This window comes from Mustela nivalis (genome assembly GCF_964662115.1).
Source record: "Mustela nivalis genome assembly, chromosome: 19".
NCBI lineage: Eukaryota > Metazoa > Chordata > Mammalia > Carnivora > Mustelidae > Mustela > Mustela nivalis.
In genome coordinates, this window is record NC_139038.1 from 28,307,429 (window position 1) to 28,331,762 (window position 24,334).

At 46.7% G+C, this 24,334-nt stretch overlaps 1 long non-coding RNA gene across 1 annotated transcript in view; it reads left to right on the top strand.

Moving 5' to 3' along the window:
• The first annotated feature begins 7,578 nt into the window (after positions 1 to 7,578).
• Positions 7,579 to 24,334, top strand: part of LOC309855092 — a 42,514-nt gene continuing 25,758 nt past the window's right edge. Inside the window, exons 1-2 of the long non-coding RNA XR_014306613.1 lie at positions 7,579 to 7,932; positions 9,345 to 9,433. This is a non-coding gene — a long non-coding RNA (uncharacterized lncRNA). The remainder of the gene's footprint in view (positions 7,933 to 9,344; positions 9,434 to 24,334) is intronic.

The window sequence follows — 24,334 nt, forward strand, 5'->3', positions numbered from 1 at the left end:
AAGGAACCTAGACATCATGGAGATGCATTAGGAAGGAACAGGTAGTAGGAGAAAGAATAGGTTATGTAGGTGACAAGTGGCGAGTTGGTCAGAAGAGAGTCATCCCAGCTTGCAGGGGAAGGGTAGGCGGGGAGGGGTGGTGGGGTGGGCAGGGAAGAAGGTGGACAGAGTCCGGAGAGGCCAAGGCCAAAGGTGGCTTCCTACCGGATGGGCTGGCCACAGAGACAGTGGGAGAATTCTGAGAGCCATTGAGTTGGATTATTGGAGCCTCTCCCCCACTGAAGCCCGCTCTGGTAGCTTCTAGAAGGCCACGGGGGACACTGAAAAGGCTGTTCAGCTCTCTTCTGATACCAGACTGCTGTGGCCTTGGAATGCCACATTGTTGCAATGTCCACATAAATCCGAGCCTGGGAGGGCTGGTTCTGGGAAAAGCCCAGGGGTGGGCCATTTCAACCTCTGCACACAGGCCTCCAGTCTGGATTCCAAGGCCAGTCCATCCTCCGGAACCTTCTCTTTCTCGCAGTGATGCCATCTGTACAACGGACATAGCATTTTCCTCGCTGTGCAACATGCCAGGCGGCGTGATGTAGGTTAGACCCCACGAGAACCACACTTTTATTTTGTTTTGTTTGTTTTTGCCATTAATTGTGAGGCATTTCGAGCCAATGAGCCAACAGCAAACAACAGAGAATAAATTAACAAACACCTCTGTGCTACCACCCAGCGTAAGTAATACAGGAATCAAATCCAATCAAATGCAAATTCAGTGAATACTGCTCTGTGGCCAGTCTCTGCGATCCCCAGAGACAACGCTGTCCTGAGTGTAGACACTGTCACACTCAGGTCTTTAAAATGTCTTTACCACCTATGAGGCCAGAAACAAACAAGGCTTTGTTTGCACAATGTTTACACTGTATAAATGGCATCATCTTTCTCTGCCTGCCTTTTTTTTTTTTTTCTTTTTGCTCCACATTTTGCGAGCTTTCTCCATGTCATTGGATGGAGTTACCGTGTATTTCTTTGAGCGGCTGAACTTCTCTCTCTTCTGTGAGCATTCCACAGTTTGCTTTTCGGTTTTCCTGGACGGACATTCAGCTCTTCCCAGCAATGCTGCTGTGAACAGCCTTGTGTACACGAATTTCCGCAAGCCTTGCAGAGGCCAGAGGAAGGCTCCTGGGTCTTATTTGCCTGGGTTTTTCAGAAATGTGGTGGCTTTTAGCCTGGCGTGGACTCTCCAGTTTCCTTCATGCCCCTCGAGTCCTTGGTGCCTTATTCCCGAAAGGTTTCACACATCCCCACAGCCCATCTGGCTCGTCTGGCCATTTGAGCTTTTAGCCTCTCATCTCTTGGGAGATGCATAGGCATGTAAGCCAGTAGTTGCGATATCATGTGGTAGGTGCTAGAAAAAACAATAAACTCAAGGTGCCGGTGGTGTGTCAAGGAAAGAGCAGCTCCAACCAATGCACTGAGGGATGATTCAAAATAGTCGTTAAGTTAGTAATAGTGGGGCAATGTTTTGTGGTATGCGTAGGAGTTTTCCAGGAAGCTGGAGATGGAGAAAGGTCATTCATTATAGGGACAGGGAACACATAGGTGCAGGCCCTCAGAATGAAGCTGATTTGAAGACATGCTAAAGACTGGTGTAAAACAAGAGCAAGAGGGAGCACTGGAGGAGGGACACTTGAGGCCTGAAATGCCATGCTGAGGAGTTGGGATTTATGCTGGTGGTGGTGGGCATCTTGTGAAGGATCTAAAGGATGGATTCATGAGAGTGACATATTCACTGTTGTGTTGGAGAGAGGTCAAATGAGAGGGGAAGGAGGATGGAAGAGAGGCAAGATGGAAAGCAAATGATACCAGTTAGGAGTCTACTGCAACTGTCCAAGCACCAGTCATCAAAGAAGAGATGGAGCAGGGGAAGTCGAAACCGATACACAGTAGGTGACTAGAGAGAGGTTTAGGCACGGACCAAGTGAATGAGCAGGTGAGGGAGGAGAGTGCGTCAAGGGTTGAGGTAAGCAGGATCATCGTCTCCCAAATTTGGGAGAACCTATGAATGTGTCATGGCAAAAGGGACTTGGTGGATGTAATTTAAGTTATAGACTTTTTAAAAAGAGGATGAGTTGATTATCCAGGTGGGCCCAATCCAAAATCTGGAGCCCTCCCAAGCAGAGAATTTTCTTTGGCTTGCAGGAAGCAGAGAAACTTTTTTTTTTTTTTTTTTTGGCTTGCATGAGAAAGATGCAGAAGACAAGGCAAGATCTGAAATGTACAGGGGACTTGGCGCAGATGTCAGGACACTGCGTGCAAGGACTGGAAACTGGAAAGAGGCCTCGAGGCACTGAGGACACAGAGCCCATTCCTACCGGTGCAGGGACCCTGATCTGGCCAGCCACCCAAGAAAGCATGGAACCAGATTCCTCCAGAGTGTCTGATCATAGCCTGGCTGGTCACCACCTTGACTTTAGACTTGTGTGAGACCCAGAACCCACCTGGGTTTCAGACCTACAGACACAGACAGAGAAAAAGATGCTGCGGTTTTAAGTGGCTAAGGTTGTGGTGACTTAGTCCAGTGGCGGGAGAACACGAGTGCAAGCCTGGGTCTGTCACCAGCATGGCTTCCTTGTCCTCACATGGTGGAGAGAGAGAGCGAGCGCTAGTGTCTCATACTCTTTTTTTAAGATATGAGCTCCGTCTTGAGGGCCTCACCTTCATAACTCAGCCCCTCCTGATTACCCCCAAAGTCCTAATCCCCTAATTTTATCACGCTGGGGATGAAGACTTTGACATATGAATTTGGGGTGTGTATGTGTGTGACAGGAATGTTTAGCTCATAGCAACTGGAAGGACTCACTTTCAAGGTCACACGGCTGCTCACAGAATTCGGTTCCTTGTGGCGCCTCGGACCCAGGCTTCCATTTCTTGCTGGTTGTTGGCCAGAGGATGCCTTCCATTCCTGGCCGCGTGGGCCTCCCCCATGTGGCCGCTTAGCCCATCCACCCAGCAGGAGGGGTCTGCTATCCAGAAGTGGCATCACGTCCCCTTTGCCAGATTCCGTTGGCTGGAAGCAGGTCACAGTCTTCCCACTTAAGGGATGACACGGGGTGCAAATACCAGAAGGCGAGTATCACAGGAGGAGTCCGCCCGCCAGCACTTCTCCAAGGAAGTGTTTCCAGAATTGTCGAAGATCTTACGTGCCGCCAGGCAACGAGTTCCGGGGTTCTTCTGTGCCCACAGGGAGTGAAAAATCAGCTCTGCCCACCTGAGTGAGGGGGGCAGCGTGGGGGGCAGGGGGCAGACGGGAGCCTGTCTTGGGAAGTGATCGTCCTGCGCCAGCCTGGTGATTTGCAAAAGCAAAACTCCAGTCGAAGTGACACAAACAACGTCTGGTGCTTCCAGGGGCTGCCACAATATTTTCTTTTAAGCGCTACTCATGCCTGAAATATGCTTCTGGTTTTTGAAATGTGGTTCTCAACTCAGGCATGACTACGGATCACTCACTCGCTTCTTAAGAGGGCCGTTTTTTATTCTTTAATGTAGGTTTTCAAAGCCCATGATGTCATTCCAGATGGGAGACGGACCGGGGCGGTGGACCCGAGGCCTCTCCTTTGAGGGGGGTCAGTTTGGATGACAAGAGTGGGCTTTCTCCCTGCACACTTGGCATCTCGTCTACACGGCGTGAGCTCTGTGTGAACGTCTCTGCCTTCCCGTGCCCTGACACCTGTGTACTCTTCACATTTTCAGGTAAGTTTGTAAGTTTTTGCTGCAAAACGATGACCCTGAAAGTGACACAACTTTTGTCTCTGATGCTGTGATAATAGGAAAGCCATTGGTCATGGGGTCATGACCACCACTCCCTCTACCTGGGGGTCTCCATGGCCAACAGCAGGGCAGGGAGACTTCCACGCAGGGAAGCGGGGTGCGGGGGGTGGGTAGTGAGTATTCTTTCTGAGAAACCAACATAAAAATCCACACATGTGTGGATAAATATGCTTATTTATTTTTTTTATGAAGACATCCCCTGAAGTTACATTATACCAGATGGAGAAGTTCTAGAGATCTGTAGAACAGAATGATTATCGTTAGCAAATTTGTTGGGAGGGCGGCTCTCATGTTAAGTGTTCTCATCACGTACACACAACAAGCAAAGGGAGCCGGGAAAGTTGGAGGTGATGGTGTGTCTATCACCTTGACCCCGGTGGTGGTTTCCCGGGGCTCGTAGATACGTCCACACACATCCAGTTCTCTACATTCTATACATGTGGGTGTTTTTGTTTATAAGTTATACCTTGATAAAGCTATAAAACAAACCCCCCGAAAGCAGGACACGGCTTTTATTGCTAAATTAATCCCCAGATCCATCAATCAGTCATTCCTTTTAATGACTGCCCATGACATCCTGGCTGGTGGAGGGTTACCATGTTGCCATCAGAAGGACTCCACCAGACGAGATGCAAGTGAGTGTGCATCATTCCAATTTTAGAATGAGAGAAACTGAGGCCGGGAGAGGTTAAGTGGAGGGTGTATGGCCCCCACGGGTTTGTGGTAGAGCGAACTCTGCCCTTGCTCTCTGCTGCCACCTGGTGTCACTGTTGGAGTTTGCTCCTGCACAGCCTCCGCAGACCAACAGCCTTTCCTCCTCCTTAAGGTTAGGATTCTGGGCTCCCTCTTCGGCTTCAGAATTCTTTTTTAACCTTTTTCTGCCACTGCCTCTTATGATCTGTCCTTACCCAGCTCCCAGTGCAAACCTCTCCTCCAACCCAGCATAGGGGGCTTCTTTATCTTTCCCTTTACATACCCGAAGCAGACCAGAGAATAATTCTTTACAGAGCAGACACAGCTGACTTCAAGCCGACTTCCAGAAATTCGTAGAAAAGTTATAGAAATCCAAACATGGCTTTCTATATTCATGAACACAAGTGGTTTAAATCGACATAAAATGGCTTGCTTATTCAGACACATAATCAGCGTTACGCATTTAAGTGGAAAGAGGACCCAAATTCAGAGTTTTGGGGGCTGATTTGGCAGTGTATGCCAAACTGTGGTTTTGTTTTTTTTTGTTTTTTTTTTTTTTTTCTTTTGAAGATTTTGTTTATTTATTTGACAGGGAGAGACACAGCGAGAGAGGGAACACAAGCAGAGTGAGTGGGAGAGGGAGAAGCGGGCTTCCCAGGGGAGCCAATTGGGGGGCTCCATCCCACAACCCTGGGATCATGACCTGAGCCACCCAGGTGCCCCCACCTTACCCCTACAGCTTCTCCACATACAAATACATGCCATTAGATATTTTGTGCCATTGCGGGGTGGGGGGGGGGTGGCGGAGAATGGTACTTAGAGTGCTTTAGATTTTAAATTGCCTTTTTCTAAAGTCCATGCATCATGGGGGGCCAAGGGGGGCATAGGGTGTAGGGTGGGGCAGGGAAAGTATTGGGGGTGCTTTCCTAGGATGATGTCCTCATCTAGGTACGCTGCTCCGCTCTTTGAAGGGAAAGACAGGAAAATTTCTGCTGTCCACTCACCTCCCCCCAACCCTCAGTACTGGCCTACCTGCTGGGGGCCGTGTGGTTTTCTGTTTGTTTAACAGGAAGGGCTATTTAGGGAATTTTAAATAGAGAGGAACCTAAGTGCTCTTTTGTGACCCCTCTTCAAAAAAGAAATAAGTGGGTGTCCAGTGGAGAGAAGAGGACATTCAATCATTATCTGTTAATTCTGGATCATTCTAAGGTGGTGCTTGTGTTCTAATAGGTTATCTTTGGGTTTGTGGGCTCTGGGATGAATCTGGAGCGTGGGGGGGGGGGTTGCACATAAGACATCCATCTCCTGGAAAATCAAACAAGGTGAACGTTTGCAGGATAGAAAAGAAGCCTTTCAACAGCTCCCCGATTGGACCCTCCCCCCTCCATCCCCACGGAGAGGAATGACTGTTCGTTTGGTGTGGACCCTGCCCTCTGTCCAGCCCGGGAGGGCGGGGACCAGCCACCCCAGCATCAGCAAGAGTCCAGAAATGCAGAGTGTCCAACTGCACCGAAGAACCAGCGAGCCCCAGGCTGAAGCGTGAGAAGCCCCCTTGTTCACTCCTTTCCCGTGCGTGAGCTCCCGCCTTTGCACACAGGCACACGCCCGTGCCCCCGGGTTTAGAGCGTGGCTCTCTTTCTCGAAGAGCGGCTCCCCGTGGGGACCCGCACCATCAGCACCCCGTGGGAGGGAGGTAGAAATGCAAAGGGTCAGGCCCCAGCTCGGATTTACTGAACTCGGGAGCGCTGGAGGTGGGGTCCCGCGAACCCAGCTGATGAAGGCTGGCACGGCGGGGGGTCTCACCCCCTGGCCGCTCCTGGCCAGGCTCCCCGCCCCCCCTGCCCCGCATCACAACCCCATCAGAGGGAGCCCGCCCAGATCAGGCTGGTGCACCGAGGTACCCCCACCCCCCCCCACCCCAGTGCACGCAGACAAGCAGCAGCCCCCCGACTCCCTTAGGAATGTCAGGCTGACCCAGGTTTCCCCCGAGCTAGGTCAAGCCGGTTTTCAGACGACAAATAGGCCAGCGGCCCCCGGGGAGGCGGGGGGGGGGGGGCGAGGTCACTGGACCCTAAAATGCCCTCGAGCAGCCGCGTGGTGCATCCTTCCGCGCTGCAGAGAAAACAGGTTCCCCGCGACCCCAGCTGGGTTTCCTGGGGCCGCCTCGACCGCCCGCGCGTCTGGTAAGCGGCTTCGCAACCGCCTCCGGCCGGCGCAGACCCATTTCCCAGAAGGGCAGACGGAGGCCCAGACCGGGTTCAGGTTCCCGCGTCCCAACGGCCCCGCGTCGGGGCAGGATTTCCTCTCTCACGCGGCGCCTGCAACGGATTTTGTTTAAAAAAAGAAAAAGAAAAAAAAAAAAGCCGCCAGCAGCTGACTCTGGGCGCGGGCCGGCTTCGGGCCGCCGCGGGACTCTCAGGAGAGGATAAAATTGGATTTTAACGTGCAGGGGAAGCTCAGTGGCTCCCCAGTCCAGTGCCAGCAGCTGGAGGGATTTTTTTTTTTTTGCCCGGGGCCACGGGTGTCGGGGGGACCCGCAGCTTCCCGCAGCGGGGACGGGGGGTAAGGGGCGTTGACTTGCAGCGAGCGGAGGGCGGCGCGGGCCGAGTTTGCGGAAGCTGCGGGGCCAGCCCGGGAGGAGCGCGTGAACCCAAACGGGGTGAAAACAGTGGGCCAGCTCTGCGCCCCTCTGCACCCAGGGCCGAGGCTCTGGACGCCGAACCCAGGAGGCGGGCGCTGCGACGGACACTCTGGAAAAGTGATCCCACGCCTAAAAAGTCTCCCCGTCCAGGAAGACAAATAGCCAGGCACGGACGGGGTTCGAACCCGTGATCTTCGGTTTACGAGACCGACGCCTTACCACTTGGCCACCGCGCCTGCGTTAGAATGGCGGCTCCGCGAGCCTCTATCCTGGCGTCGCTCCCGTGCGCTCGCCCCGCGGGCGCGAGCGCCGGCGCGAGCGCGCCCGCCCGTCCGTCGCGCGGCCCCGCCCCTCCCTGCGGCCGGCCGGGCGGGGCGGGGCGGGGCGGGGCAGGGCGAAGCTCCCGCGGGCGCGCGCCGGACGCTCCCAGCAGACTCCCGCGGATCGACCCGCCGGCCTTGCCGGGTTCCCGCGTGCGCTGGGGGCGCTGGTCCCGGAGTCCCCACGGCCACGGCAAGAGGCGTGTCCGGAACTCGGGAGCCGGCGGGACGCTTGTCGGCGACACAGTCAGCGTTCGAATCCCAGCTCCTCCAGACTTAGTCCGAGACCTTGGACGGCGGGCGCGCGTCGGAGCCTCAGTTTCCCTTCTGGGGGTGGGGGCGAAGCACCTGGAAGCGGAGGAAAGGTGGCGGTTCTCGTGGCCAGCCCGACAGCCCGGGCGCTCCACGGCCGCCCTGTGCGGGGCCCACGCTCGGCAAGGGTTGTTGAATGAATGCGTAAGTGTTAAAGAAGTCAGAAGCCCGAAGCTCCTTGTCCCCCCAATTGCCACGGTGGAGCCCAGGGCGCGAGCCTCGTCCCGGACCATCAGCATCACCTGGGAGCTTGCAGCCCTGCAGCTTCGCCTGCTCCCCTACCCCCGCCAGGTTAGACCCGCAGGTGCGGCCCGGCGACCTGCGCTTTCCCAGGCCCTCCAGGTGATGCTGATGCGCGGGGAATTGCCGGGCCCCGCTGCTCCCCATAGCTGATAGGCACACTCCTATGCTCCAAAGTATTTATATTCTCCGCTTCTTGTCTTTATACAAATGGACTGCCTTTGCAATTCTCTGCACCTTGATTTTTCATGAATATTAATGGATGATGGGTTCATCCAGTGGTTTGCAGCGCGGAATACAAAATACCATAAATGATGGCATATTATTTAATAAATCCTAGTAATTAGTGTTTCGTTAATAGGATACATAATAACGCAAGATTGTAAATTATTTATCCTAGGGTGTATACGATAATCTGACCATGATGCACGACGGGTTACCTTAACTCTCTTTAATAGCTGCATGGTTTCCCATGCCATGGCCATTATCACAATTGATTTAATCAGTTTCTGGGAGGCTTTTTACCTTGTGTGCGGCTCTTCTGGTGCACCGGAACATTCTGCTCCGTGCATCTTTCCTATCTGCTACCAGAGATGTTTGTTCATAGTATAGGTGGGAGATACCGATTAGGAATGCTCACAGCCCACCATGCAAACATATAGGTAAATAGGAAACTTAAAAATACCAGGAAGGTGTGTTCGCCAAGTTGCTTTAAATGTCAAGGTCTGGGAATTTGAGTGGAAAAGGCACCCCTTTTCCACCCAGCTCCCCTCAGATACCGGGACAAGCACCCTGAGACGCTGCGCCCACAGTGTGGGAGATCTTCCCGCAAACCTCACCGCAGCTCCCTCACTAGAAAAAGAAAAAAAAAAAATCGAAGAACATTTTCAGAATGAAAACATGCATTCCGGAGCAGTGTTTCCAACTAGCTCATGATAAAATTGGTTTCATCGTCCGCCTCCTTTTTTGGGTGTTCAGTGAGCCGTTGGAGGGATTGTGCGGAAGTGGCAGAGGCTTATCAAAGATGAAAAGAAATTAGCAAATGAGAGAAATTCACATGGGAGCTGAGCCCAGAACTAACTGGCAGGTGGAGTGGGAATCAGAGTCTAACAGGTGCTTTTCCCCAGCTTTGTCTTGCGAGGGAAGGAAGGGAGTGGAATCATAGAGGGGCATCTGTTCCTTGTTGGGGAGGTGGGGTGCCCCCGGGGAACGGGGTCTGAGGGGTCCTGGGAGAGGCTGGTCCTCCCACCTGCTGTGAGCCCTCAACTAGAGAACACAGGTGCTGGGGGGTCTGACCCTACTTATCTTCTTGGCAGACGAGGCCCTGAGAGCCTACATATCTTGGACACGTGGAAGGAAGATCAGTCGGTCCTGGCCCCAGCGTCTCGAGCGGTGCCTGCACAAGGTAGGTCCTGAAACAAAACTCTGTAGAAGGAATTAGCATTCGGGGTTCCTTTCATTGCGGTCCTCTTTGTGGTTTCTGCGAAAATTCCTTGGCTGGTGCCCTCCAGCCACCGTTTCAGGCCTGTCCTGGCACTGACTGTCCCTTGTACCCCGTCTCGAGTCAGGCAGAAACTTTAAATTCCTTGGTGATAGGAGGTGTTCCTTGTTCACCCTGACGGAAAGAACTTAGATCTAACAAACGTTTCCTGAGCCCTAGCAGAGGCCCTGGGCCGGAGGCTCCTGACAGCACACACAGAAATGGGACCTGATCCCAGGGCTCCCAGGGCGAGAAACCAAGGCCTGCCTTTCTGGTGACAAAGCTGGGTGAGAAGATGAAATACGTTGGCTCTTTTCGTTCTGTCCGTATAATGAAGTCGCCTGAATTTGAATAGTTCAGGAACATCTGTGTTTCTTTTGTAGTGAAATACCGTCGCTTTTTTGCATTTTAGGAAAAAGTACATAGTTTTGCATCCTTTTTTTTTTTTTTTTTTGGTACTTTTATTGTTTCTTTGTTTCTCTGTGCCTGTTCCCCAGGGTTAAGGTTGCTTGAAAAAAATGAAGCTGTCTCCAGAGCCCTCTCCCCTTCCAGGCAGGACTCGCCGAACCCATTTGGTTTTTTTGTTTTGTTTTTAAGATTCATTCATTTATTTCATAGGGAAGGAGTGTGTGAGCACAAGCAGGGGGAAGTGGGGGAGGGAGAAGCAGGCTCCCCTCTGAGCAGGGGCTCCATGCGGGGCTCGATCCCAGGACCCCAGGATCATGACCTGAGCTGAAGGCAGACGCTTAACAGGCCGAGCCTCCCAGGTGCCCCTGGTTGTACCCATTTGAATGACACTTTACAGTCAAGGAGGGCCAGCTGTGACCCTGGGAAACCTGTTACTGGGTCTGCCCGTCTCGGGAAGGCACAGACCCACTCACACGGGCTCAGGTGGGGCCTGAGGGGCCGCCTTTTGGACAAACTCCCAGGTCACGCTGATGCTGCCAGTGCTGGCCCCGACTTAAAGAACCTCTGCTTTCAGGTACCTTGGAGAAATTCCTTTGCATGAGGAAGATATCGGGGGAACCCTTTAAGCTTAGATATTTAGGTCACTTGAATTCGTGATAGCGGGTTTTTACTAATAACCTAAATCAAAGCTCCATCAGCAACAGCACTCTTCATCATGGGGAGTGAGAGCCCAGGGCTAGAGACAGAGAACACAGCCTTCCTTTGTTCCTTTCTGTGAGAAATTCGATGTTGCAGAGCAGGCTGAGCACCTCAGATGCTGGGTGGGGGTCTGGGCTGTGAACTAAGCAGGTGTAAGGGGCCTGGGGCCACCATACGTGTCCCCTTCCCCCCAAAATATCCGAGTTCCAGTTACTCCATGTTTTCCCCATCCTGGCATTTTAATTTTAGCTCTTCTGGTGGGTATGTGGTTGTTACCTCGTTTTAATTTGCATTTCCTTGATGACTAACGAAAGTAAGCACCTTTTCCTGTGCCTGTTAGCTCCTTGTTACCTGTCTTGGGAAGGTGGTCGCTAGATCTTTGGTCCATTTTTATAGCTCGTTTGTCTATTATTGAATTGTCAGAGTTGGTTTTTTAATCTGGATATGAGTCTTTTGTCAGATACGCATATAGATTGTGAGTGGTTTCACCTGGTCTGTGGCTTGAATTTTCACGTCCTTTAAGGTGTCTTTCAAAGCGCAGGAGCTTTTAATTTTGATGAATTCCAGTTTATCTATTTTTTTTTTCCATTTATGCTTCATGCTTGTTGTGTCCTAATGAAGAAACCTTTGTCACCCTAGGTCACAAAGGTTTTCTCCCAGCACTGTTACCATTTTACCTTTTACATTGAGGCTTGTGATCCATTTTGAGTTGATTTTTGTGTATGGTGTGAGGTAGGGCTTGATGGTCCTGCTTTTCCCATATGGATGTCGAGTTGTTCCAGCGCCATTTGCCGAAATGATTATCCTTTCCCCCACGGAATTGCTGTGATAACCGTGTTAAAATTCAGTGTTCTAGGGGCACATGGGTGGCTCCGTGGGTTAAGCCTCTGCCTTTGGCTCAGGTCATGATCTTGGGGTCCTGGGATCGAGTCCCACATCCGGCTCTCCGCTCAGCAGGGAGCCTGCATCTCCCTCTCTCTCTGCCTGCCTCTCTGCCTACTTGTGATCTCTCTCTCTCTGCCCAATAAATAAATAAGTAAAATCTTTTTAAAAAAATAAATAAAATTCAGTGTTCTGCGCATTTGTGGTCTGTTTCTGGAGTTTGTGTTCTGTTTCATTCATCTGTGGGCTTATCTTTATGCCGGTGACCACCCGGTCTTGATTATTGTGTTTTATGGGGAGTACTGAAATCAAGGATTGTAAATCCTCTGACTTCGTTCTTTTACAAAATCCTTCTGTGTATTCTAGTCCTTGGTGTTCCCGTTCCCTGGTAATTTTTTGAGCCCGCTCATCCGTTTCTAGAGAGGCCTGCCGGGATTTTGATGGGCGGTGCATTGAACCTGGAGATGAGTTGGGAGGAAATAGAATATTTCATTGCCCCGTTGTTTGTGGCTGGCGCCTGATTCTAAATTCATGTCTTTTGCATTTCATTATGTGAATTTCCTGTGATTTTCGGTGAAGGGGTCGCTGGGGTACTTGGGGTTACTGTGTTCGTCTGCTTTTGGCACCCGTTCATGTGTAGGGGTGGTGGGGGGGTCCCTGCAGAACACAGCCAGGTGGGGACTGAAGCAGAATGTGTCGCTGGCATCATCTCTGTAACAAAATTAAGAAGGGGGGCGCCTGGGTGGCTCCGTGGGTTAAGCCTCTGCCTTCGGCTCAGGTCATGATCTCAGGGTCCTGGGATCGAGTCCCGCATGGGGCTCTCTGCTCAGCAGGGAGCCTGCTTCCCCCTCTCTCTCTTCTGCCTACTTGTGATCTCTCTCTGTCAAATAAATAGATAAAATCTTAAAAAAAAAAATTAAGGAGCGATGGTCTCCTAGCTCAGAGAGGGAGGGCATCCTTGTTTAAACACACTTTCCCAAATCATGCCAGCCGTACACGAAATGTGACGAAGACGTCAAGTAAATTTTTTTTTTTTTTGCAGAAAAATTGCAGTTGTGCAGAATGCCCTGGGGTCACCTCATGAAATCAGTCTTAGAAGCTCTCAGCTCAGAAGAGCGTGCTTTATCGAGTTCATTCCAGAGCTAGAACGAGATGGAGTTGGCAGCTGAGAATAATGAAAAGTTTCATTCTTTTCCTTTTCCCTTTTGCTTTTTCAGATAAGCGCTACAAAGGTCAACGAGAGTATCTGGGGTACAAACACGAGCAGGCAGCACTGACAGTTTTACATATATGGAAACAAACAAGGCAGTAGACAGTAACAGAATAAAATCGCTGTTTCTCTTGTGTTTTGTTCTCTGTGGAGCAGAAGCAAAGGACCCTAGACTCCTCCTCCTCCTTCTAGAGGTTTACTTAGGATCTTCCCATCTCATTTCTTTTTTGCTTCTGTGTTGATCCACAGTTACACACAGGAAAATCAGTGTTGGGGGTTTATCTTCCCTCAAATGGTTTCCTTTGTAAATGTTATGGAATCTTTCTTTCTTTCTTTATTTGACAGAGATCATAAGTAAGCAGAGGGAGGCAGCGGGGGGGGGGTGGTGGTGGTGGTGGAAGCAGGCTCCCTGCTACACAGAGAGCCCGATGCGGGACTCGATCCCAGGACCCTGAGATCATGACCTGAGCTGAAGGCTTAGGCTTAACCCACTGAGCCACCCAGATGCCTTGGAATCTGTCTTATTTAAAAAACAGCAAAGCATCTGATGTCCAGCTGTGTCACTGCCAATGGCTCTAGCACCTTCCTCGCCTAGAGTGTTTCAAATATTTCCTCTTTACAGACTGAGCTGCCCTTCTTGTAATTTTGCTTGCGCCTCCCTGTGTTCACAAGGGGAGGGGCCTTTACCAGAAAGGTCAGGGTCATTGCTTTCTTGAGGTCACCATTCAGTCACATATTAGCAGCCTTAAGCAAACATCCACCTGCTGGTGAGTGAGCTGGCCGGCCCTGATGGTGGGCTACAAGGAGCTTCGATACTGGCTCTGTTCGAGTCTTTCATTTTTTTTTTCTTTTTAAAGATTTTATTTATTTGACAGAGATCATAAGTAGGCAAAAAGGCAGGCAGAAAGGGAGGGGGAAGCAGGCTCCCTGCAGAGAGCCCAATGCAGGGCTCGATCCCAGGACCCTGAGATCATGACTTGAGCCGAAGGCAGAGGCTTAACCCACCGAGCCACCCAGGCGCCCCTCAAGTCTTTCATTTTTAAATTTGTGTGGCAGTGGTTGGAAGGAACAGAGACAGTCAGCCACGGACATTCTGTGCCAGCGAGGGTGAGGTCTTCCCAACTGGTTGAGAGGTGCGTTATGGCTATGTTGCTGTCAAAATGAACAGATACCTTCGGCTCTTTTCAGCATTAGGAGCTTGTAAGAGACACACAGTTAATGTCCCAGATGGGTTCCTTCCCCAATAACCGCCCCTTTTTATAAAATAGCACCGCATCTCATAGGAACGATACATGGTGTGTGTTTCTCAATACAGCAGAGAAGAATTTATTTTCCTTTAGGTTTATTAATATTATATATTTCAAAAACCCAAATCTTTACTCCTATTAACCAGGAAGTCCTTGTGATAGATAGATAGATACCTTCTTCTGGGTCCTGTATTGTAAGGACACTGTTACCAAAACGACACCTGATCTTCTGGGTTGCAATTTTTTTTTTTTTTTTTAAGCCAATACAACGTTTTGGTGAATTTAGGTTTGGAAGGGGGCTGTCTCCCAGACACACCCCTCTCCGCTTTCATGTGGGAGTTGAGGCAGTATATAGATGGTTAAAGATGACATCCATGATATGAAGTTGAAAGTCACTGTTTAAAAATGTCATCTCCTGTCATCAGACGACAATGATCATATCCCCAGCTTTTGGCGTGGGAGGCGATGATTCCCAGGGCTGTTCTTGGCAACTGGAAAAGATAAGCGGGTAAAATTGAAATGGGAGCAAACGTGAAGATAAATTTACCTACAGAGCAGAACAAACCTTTTGTATTTTCCGTGGTGGCTTGGCTTTTCATGTTGGAGAAACGGAAAAGGACGTGTGGACGTGTGAAACTCAGGGGCACAAAGGTCGAACACGAAACAGGACTTTGCCCTTTTGCCTCATTCCGTTTTGGACACGTGCAAAATTTCGGGAAACCGAAATTTTGGAATAAGATTTCATGGGAAAGCTTTTGTGGTGGTTTTCTTTCTAGTGGTTCTCTCTCTCTACATCCTTTTTTTTTTTTTCTTTCTTTTTTTAAGATTTTATTTATTCATTTGACAGAGATCACAAGTAGGTAGAGAGGCAGGCAGAGGTGGGGTGGGGGGAAGCAGGCTCCCCGCTGAGCAGAGAGCCCCATGTGGGGCTCGATCCCAGGACCCTGAGATCATGACCTGAGCCGAAGGCAGAGGCTTAACCCACTGAGCCACCCAGGCGCCCCTCTCTGTCTATTCTTAAAAAGTTGTCCCTGTGTTTTCTTGCAATGGACGCTCTGAGTACGAAGCTGCTCATTGGGCCCCGTCTACCTGTGTCCACAGTGACAATGACCACTCTGGTGTTTACCTCTGGGCTTTGCCAGCTGTCCCGGCCCAGGGGCGAGTGCTGTGCATTTGGCTCTCTGGAAAGTTCTGCAGGGACAAATACAGAGACACAATACAAACACCACATGCAGACCTGAGCTGATGTCCAAGAAAAGCCACGAGCCCCATTCAGGTCCAAGCACCTGTAGAAACCCCGGATGGCTGCTTTCTTTTGAGTTGGGCTGTTGGGTTTTGGGTTGGTTCTTCCTGTCCTTGTAGAATCTGTGTCTCCCACCATTCAGCCACTCCTGTTGGGCTTTCTGCCTCTCTGTGTGAGTTTGCAGTGCCTAGCATGTTACATAAGTAGAATCAAACAGAATGCATTCTTTTAAAAAAAAATTTTTTTTTTTTTCTGGCTTCTTTCACTCAGCGCCCTTATTTCAAGACTCATCCGTGTCCTAGATTATTTCATACCAAGAATTCACTCCTTGTGATTACTGAGCGGTAGGAATTAAAAAAAAAAAATTATTTATTTATTTGACAGAGAGAGAGAGAGAGAGATCACAAGTAGGCAGAGAGAGAGGAAGAAGCAGGCTCCCCGCCGAGCAGAGAGCCTGATGTGGCGCTCCATCCCAGGACCCTGGGATCATGACCTGAGCCAAAGGCAGAGGCTTAATGCTCTGAGCCACCCAGGCGCCCCTGAGCAGTAGGGATCTTTAAAGCTGTTTCCGGTTTGGAGGGATGACCAAGAAAGCTACGACGAACATTCCCATACAAACCTTTGACAGGATATTGCAATGCTTTCAAAATGCCTGGATGATAGGTTCATCTTTTTAAGAAACTGACAAACTGTTTCCCATAGTGGTTGTGCCTTTCACATTCCCACCAGCTGGGTAGGAAGGTTCCAGGGCCTCATTCCCACCGATGCTTGATAGGGTCACTTTAATTTAGCTATTGTCACAGCCCTGCAGAGAAATCTCACTGTGGTTTTAATTTATATTTGTCCAGTGACTGGCCATGTTGACTATGTCTTCATGTGTTTATTTTACTGCTCACCTGTCTGCTCTGGAGAAGTGTCCGTTCAAATCCCTGATGCCTTTTTTAATTGGGTTGTTTCTTTTCTTCTTATTGAACTCAGCAAGCTCTTGATGTATGCTGGATACAAATACTTCATTAGATACTGATTCCTGAATATTCTCTTCCAGTCCGTGGCTCTTTTCATTCTCTTAATAGCGTCCTTTTAAGAGCAGACGTTTTAACTTCTGATAAAATCCAATTTATCTGTTCCTTTCTTGATGTGTCTAAGAAATCTATAAAGAAATCTTTGCCTAACTCAAAGTCATAGAGGTTTTCCCCTAGAATGTTTTCAATGAAAAACTGACATTTAGGTGATCCATTTAGAGTTCTTTTTTTAAATTTATTTTTAAAGATTTTATTTACTTAGAGAGAGAGAGGGAGAGAGCGAGCACAGGCAGACAGAATGGCAGGCAGAGGCAGAGGGAGAAGCAGGCTCCCTGCTGAGCAAGGAGCCCAATGTGGGACTCGATCCCAGGACGCTGGGATCATGACCTGAGCCGAAGGCAGCTGCTTAACCCACTGAGCCGCCCAGGCGTCCTTAGAGTTCGTTTTGTATGTGATATGAGATGGGAACTGAAGTTCACCGGCGCCTGGGTGGCTCAGTGGGTTAAAACCTCTGCTTTCAGTTCAGGTCATGATCCCAGGACCCTGTGCATCGGGCTCTATGCTCGGCAGGGAGCCGGCTTCCTCCCCACCTCTGCCTGCCTCTCTACCTACTTGTGATCTGTCAAATAAATAAGTAAAATCTTTAAAAACAAAACAAAACCAAAAAAAGTGTAGGTCAGTAGGTCACTTTGGAGAGAACTAAGATGTTGACAGAACTGAGCCTCCCCATCCATGAACATGATAACATCTCTTGATTTATGTCGGTCTTCTTTAATTTCTCGGAGCAGTGTTTTGTAGTTGTCCATATCCACATCTGTGACCTCTTTGTCAGATTTCTCCCTGTGTAGTTCATGTTTCAGATGGTATTGGGGATGATATTAAATTTACCATTTCCTGGCAGTGCATTACTGGTAATTAGAAATATGCGTAAGTGTTTTGTATTAACCTGGTTTTCTGCCATCTTGTTAAACTCACTTAGGAGTAGTATTTTGGTACCTTCCTCCGGATTTCTATGTAGACAGTCATGTCGTCTGTGAATACTGAGTTTTAAGTCTTCTTCCTTCCTTTCTTTCTTTCTTCTTTCTTTTTTAAAGATTTTATTGGTTTGACAGAGACACAGTTGGAGAGGGAACATAGGCAGGGGAGTGGGAAAGGGAGAAGTAAATGCAGTTTACTGTTGAATACTGATTTCATAACCAGAAACTTTTGTCTTATTAATTTTTTTCTTTATTTTTATTTATTTATCAGAGAAGAGAGAGAGCTCAAGCTGAGGGGGTGGGGGTAGTCGCAGAGGGAGAAGCAGACTCCCTGCTCAGCGGGGAGCCCGACAAGGGGCTCCATCCCTGGACCCTGGGATCATGACCTGGGCTGAAGGCAGAGGCTTAATGCACTGAGCCACCCAGGTGCCTCTGACTTCTTTCTTATTTTTTTTTTTAAAGATTTTATTTATTTATTTGACAGAGAGAAATCACAAGTAGATGTAGATGGAGAGGCAGGCAGAGAGAGAGAGAGAGAGGGAAGCAGGCTCCCTGCTGAGCAGAGAGCCCGATGCGGGCCTCGATCCCAGGACCCTGAGATCATGACCTGAGCCGAAGGCAGCGGCTTAACCCACTGAGCCACCCAGGCGCCCGACTTCTTCCTTTTTAATCTGAATGTCTTTTATTTAATTTCCTTACCTTGTCGGCTAAAACTTCCAGTGTGATATTGAAGTGGCGTGAGATGACCTTCTTGGATAATTTCTGACCTTAAGGAAAAGCATTCAGTTTTTTCTTTCTTTTTTTTTTTAGATTTTATTTATTTATTTGGCAGAGAGATAGAGAGCACAGTAGGCAGAATGGCAGGTAGAGGCAGAGGGAGAAGCAGGCTCTCCGCTGAGCAGGGAGCCTGATGCTGGGCTCGATCCCAGGACCCTGAGATCATGCCTGAGCCAAACCCAACCAACTGAGCCACCCAGGCACCCACATTCAGTCTTTTCATAGTTAGTGTGATGTTAACTACTGTGGGTTTGTCACAAATGCCCTTTATCAGGTCGAAGACGTTCCCTTCAATTGCTACTTCATTGAGGGATTGTTTTTTTAAAAGTCAGGAATGAGTGCCAGATTTCATCACGTTTGCTTCTGTCTATTGACCATAGTTATAATTTTTTTTAGTTTTTAATATGTTGAATTACATTGACTTTTTTTCCCCCAAAGTTAAACCACCCCCACATTCCTTGGATAAACTCCACTTCACAATATATTATGGTTTTTATATATTACTGCATCCAATTTTCTAAAAATTTATTTAGGAATTTTGCACATTCATGAAGGATATTGGTCAGTAATTCACTTTTCTAGTAATGTCCTTTTCTAGCTTTGGAATCCGGGTAACACTGACATAAGGAATATGGAACTATTCTTTTAGTAAAGGAAGCGTTTCCTTTACTGCCGGTGCTGGCCCTGACTTTGAGGGCCAGCTTTAAAATTTTCTAGAAGAGTTTGATGGAACTAGTATTCTATCTTCCTTAAATGATCAGTGTAATTCACCAGAACACCATGTGGGCCTGGGGTTTTCCTAGTGAAAAGGTTTTTTTCTTCTTAATTCAATTTCTTTCATAGCTACAGGATGAATCAGGTTATCTATTTCTTCCTAAGTAAGCTTTGTAGAGAAATTGTTCCAACTAAGTTGCTGAATTACTGATGTGAAGTTTCTCCCAACAGTGCCTTACTACCCACTTCTGCTGGGGTCACTGCCCCCCCCCTTCCTGATACTGGTAATGCGTGTCTTTCTCTTCATTTTTCTTAATTTGTTTGCTAGAGGCTTGCTGATTTTTACCTCTCTTCCACAGGGACTGCTTTATTTCCGTTGATTTTCCCCCCACTTCCTGGCCTGTGTTTCTCTGTCACTTATTTCTGTTCTGACCCTTATTATTTATTTATTTGTTTTTACTTCGTTTAGGCTTAATTTGCTTTTCTAGTATTTATTTATTTTTAAATATTTTTTTTATTTTTTAATTAACATACAATGTATTATTAGCCCCAGGGGTACAGGTCTGTGAATCTGTAATCTGTCTGTAAACCACCAGGTTTGCACACTTCACAGCACTCACCATAGCACCTACCTTCCCCAGTGTCCATAACCCCACCACCCTCTCCTTAGCGCCCCCCACCCCCGCCAGCAACCCTCAGTTTGTTTTGTGAGATTAAGAGTCTCTTACGGTTTGTCTTCTTCCCAATCCCATCTTGTTTCATTTATTCTTTTCCTGCCCAAACCCTCCACATTGCCTCTCAACTTCCTCATATCGGGGAGATCATATGATAATTGTCTTTCTCTGATTGACTTATTTCCCTAAGCATAATACCTTCTAGTTCCATCCACATCATTGCAGATGGCAAGATTTCATGTCTTTTGATGGCTGCATAGTATTCCATTGTAGATATATACACCACATCTTCTTTATCCATTCATCTGTTGATGGACATCCAGGTTCTTTCCATAGTTTGGCTATTGTGGACATTGCTGCTATAAACATTCAGGTGCATGTGCCCCTTCCGATCACTACATTGTATCTTTAGGGTAAATACCCAGTAATGTGATTGCTGGGTCGTAGCATAGCTCTATTTTGAGGCACCTCCATGCTGTTTTCCAGAGTGGTTGCACCAGCTTGCATTCCCAGCAACAGTGTAGGATGGTTCCCCTTTCCCCACCTCCTCGCCAGCATCTGTCTTTTCCTGACTTGTTAATTTTAGCCACTCTGACTGGTGTGAGGTGGTATCTCATTGTGGTTTTGATGTGTATTTCCCTGATGCTGAGCAATGTGGAGCACTTTTTCATGTGTCTGTTGGCCATCTGGATGTCTTCTTTGCAGGCATGTCTGTTCATGTTCTCTGCCCATTTCTTGATTGGATTATTTGTTCTTTGGGTGCTGAGTTTCCAAAGCTCTTTATAGATTTTGGATACTAGCCCTTTATCTGATATGTCGTTTGCAAATATCTTCTCCCATTCTGTCAGTTGTGTTTTGGTTTTGTTGACTGTTACCTTTGCTGTGCAAAAAGCTTTTGATCTTGATGAAGTCCCAGTAGTTCATTTTTGACCTTGCTTCCCTTGCCTTTGGCAATATTCCTAGAAAGACGTTGCTGCGGCTTAGGTCATAGAGGTTGCTGCCTGTGTTCTCCTCAAAGATTTTGATGGATTCCTGCCTCACATTGAGGTCCTTCATCCATTTTGAGTCTATTTTCATTAGTGGTGTTAGGAAATGGTCTAGTTTCATTTTTCTGCATGTGGCTGTCCAGTTTTCCCAGCACCATTTGTTGAAGAGACTATCTTTTTTCCATTGGACATTTTTTCCTGCTTTGTTGAAGATTAGTTGACCATAGAGTTGAGGGTCTATTTCTGGGCTCTCTATTCTGTTCCATTGATCTATGTGTCATCTGTTTTTGTGCCAGTACCATGCTGTCTTAATGATGACAGCTTTGTAATAGAGCTTGAAGTCCAGAATTGTGATGCCACCAACTTTGGTTTTCTTTTTCAATATTCCTCTGGCTATTCAAGGTCTTTTCTGGTTCCATATAAATTCTAAGATTTTTTCCATTTCTTTGAAAAAAACGGATGGGATTTTGATAGGGATTGCATTAAATGTGTAGATTGATTTAGGTAGCAGAGACATTTTCACAATATTTGTTCTTCCAATCCATGAGCATGGAACATTTTCTTCCATTTCTTTGTGTCTTCCTCAATTTCTTTCATGAGTATGTTATAGTTTTCTGAGTATAGATTCTTTGCCTCTTTGGTTAGGTTTCTTCCTAGGTATCTTATGGTTTTGGGTGCAGTTGTAAATGGGATTGACTCCTTAAGTTCTCTTTTTTCTGTCCTGTTGTTGGTGTAAAGAAATGCAACTGATTTCTGTGCACTGATTTTATATCCTGACACTTTACTGAATTCCTGTACAAGTTCTAGCAGATTTGGAGTGGAGTCTTTTGGGGTTTCCACATATAATATCATATCATCTGCAAAGAGTGATAGTTGGACTTCTTCTTTGCCAATTCAGATGCCTTTAATTTCTTTTTGTTGTATGATTGGTGAGGCTAGGACTTCTAGTACTATATTGAATAGCAGTGGTGATAATGGACATTCCTGCAGTGTTCCTGGCCTTAGCAGAAAAGCTCTCAGTTTTTCTCCATTGAGAATGATATTTGTGGTGGGTTTTTCATAGATGGCTTTGATGATATTGAGGTATGTGCCCTCTATCCCTACACTTGGAAGAATTTTCATCAGGAAAGGATGCTGTACTTTGTCAAATGCTTTTTAGCATCTATTGAGAGTATCATATGGTTCTTGTTCCTTCTTTCATTAATGTGTTGTATCACATTGATTGATTTGCAGATGCTGAACCAACCTTGCAGCCCTGGAATAAATTCCACTTGGTTGTGGTGAATAATCCTTTTAATGTACTATTGGATCCTGTTGGCTAGTATTTTGGTGAGAATTTTCACATCTGTGTTCATCAAGGATATTGGTCTGTAATTCTCTTTTTTGATGGGATCCTTGTCTGGTTTGGGGATCAAGGTAATGCTGGTCTCATAAAATGAGTTTGGGCGTTTTCCTTCCATTTCTGTTTTTTGGAACAGTTTCAGGAGAATAAAAATTAATTCTTCTTTACATGTTTGGTAGCATTCTCCTGGAAAGCAGTCTGGCCCTGGGGTCTTGTTTGTTGGGAGATTTTGGATGACTGCTTTAATCTCCTTACTGGTTATGGGTCTGTTCAGGTTTTCTATTTCTTCCTGGTTCAGTCGTAGTAGTTTATATGCTTTTAGCAGTGCATCCATTTCTTCCAGATTGTCAAATTTGCTGGTGTATAATTGCTCATAATATGTTCTTATAATTGTTTGTATTTCTTTGGTGTTGGTTGTGATCTTGCCTCTTTAATTCATGATTTTATTAATTTGGGTCCTTTCTCTTTACTTTTTGATAAGTCTGGCCAGAGGTTTATCAATCTTATTACTTCTTTGAAAGAACAAGCTCCTAGTTTTGTTGATTTGTTCTACTGTTCTTTTGGTTTCTATTTTATTGATTTCTGCTCTGATATTTATTATTTCTCTTCTCCTGCTGGGTTTAGGCTTTCTTTCTTGTTCTTACTCCAGCTGCTTTAGGTGTAGGGTTAGGTTGTGTATTTGAGACCTTTCTTGTTTCTTGAGAAAGGCTTGTATTGCTATATATTTTTCTCTCAGGACTGCCTTTGCTGTGTCCTACAGATTTTGAATTGTTGTGTTTTCATTATCATTTGTTCCCATGAATTTTTTCAATTCTTCTTTAATTTCCTGGTTGACCCATTCATTCTTTAGAAGGATGCTCTTCAGTCTCCATGTATTTGGATTCTTTCCAAATTTCCTCTTGTGATTGAGTTCTAGCTTCAGAGCATTGTGGTCTGAAAATATGCAGGGAATGATCCCAAACTTTTGATACCATTTGAGACCTGATTTATGACCCAAGATGTGATCTATTCTGGAGAATGTTCCATGTGCACTAGAGAAGAGTGTATATTCTGTTGCTTTGCGTTGGAATGTTCTGAATATATCTGTTATGTCCATCTGGTCCAGTGTGTCATTTAAAACCTTTATTTCCTTGTTGATCTTTTGCTTGAATGATCTCTCCATTTCAGTGAGGGAAGTGTTAAAGTCCCTTGAGTCTATTATCTATTATTGTCAATGTGTTTCTTTGATTTTGTTATTGTTTGGTGTATATAGTTGGCTGCTATGTTAGGGGCTTAGATATTTAAAATTGTTAGATCTTTTTGTTGGACAGACCCTTTGAGTATGATACAGTGTCCTTCCTCATCTCTTATTATAGTCTTTGGCTTAAAATCTAACTGATCTGATATAAGGATTGCCACCCCAGCTTTCTTTTGATGTCCATTAGCATGGTACATTGTTTTCCACCCCCTCACTTTAAATCTGGAGGTGTCTTTAGTCTAAAATGCGTTTCTTGTACACAGCATATTAATTGGTCTTGTTTTTTTATCCATTCTGATACCCTATGTCTTTTGATTGGGGCATTTAGCCTATTTACATACAGGGTAACTATTGAGAGATATGAATTTAGTGCCATTGTATTGCCTGTAAGGTGGCTATTGCTGTCTATTGTCTCTGTTCCTTTCTGGTGTACTACTTTTAGGCTCTCTTTTTGCTTAGAGGACCCCTTTCAGTATTTCCTATAGAGCTGGTTTGATGTTTACAAATTCTTTTAGTTTTTGTTTGTCCTGGAAGCTTTTTATCTCTCCTTATATTTTCAATGATAGCCAGGCTGGATATATTATTCTTGGCATGTTTTTCTAGTTTAGTGCTTTGAATATATCATGCCAGTCCTTTCTGGCCTTCCAGGTCTCTGTGGATAAGACTGCTGCCAATCTAATATTTTTACCATTGTATGTTACAGACTTCTTGTCCCGGGCTGCTTTCAGGATTTTCTCTTTGTCACTAAGACTTGTAAATTTTACTATTAGATGACAGGGTGTAGACCTATTCTTACTGATTTATGATGGTGATTCTCTGCACCTCCTGGATTTTGATGCTTAGTCCCTTTGCCATATTAGGAAAATTCTCTACAATAATTCTCTCCAATATACCTTCTGCTCCCTTCTCTCTTTCTTCTTCTTCTGGAATCCCAATTACTCTAATTGTTGTTTCATCTTATGGTATCACTTATCTCTCGAATTTTCTCCTCGTGGCCCAGTGGATGTTTGTCTCTCTTTCGCTCAGCTTCTTTATACTGTCATTTGGTCTTCCATATCACTAATTCTCTCTTCTACCTCATTTATTCTAGCAGTAAGAGCCTTCGTTTTTGATTGCACCTCATTAATAGCTTCTTTGATTTCAGCTTGGTTCGATTTTAGTTCTTTTATTTCTCTAGATAGGGATTCTGTAATATCTTGCATGCCTTTTTCAAGCCCAGCTAGCACCTTGAGAATCGTCATTCTGAACTCTAGATCTGACATGTGACTGTTGTCTGTATTGATTAGGTCCCTAGTCTTCAGTACTGCCTCTTGTTCTTTTTTTTGTGGTGAGTTTTTCCACCTTGTCATTTTATCCAGATAAGAATATATGAATGAGAGAATAAAATATTAGAAGGGTAGCAAAGAAC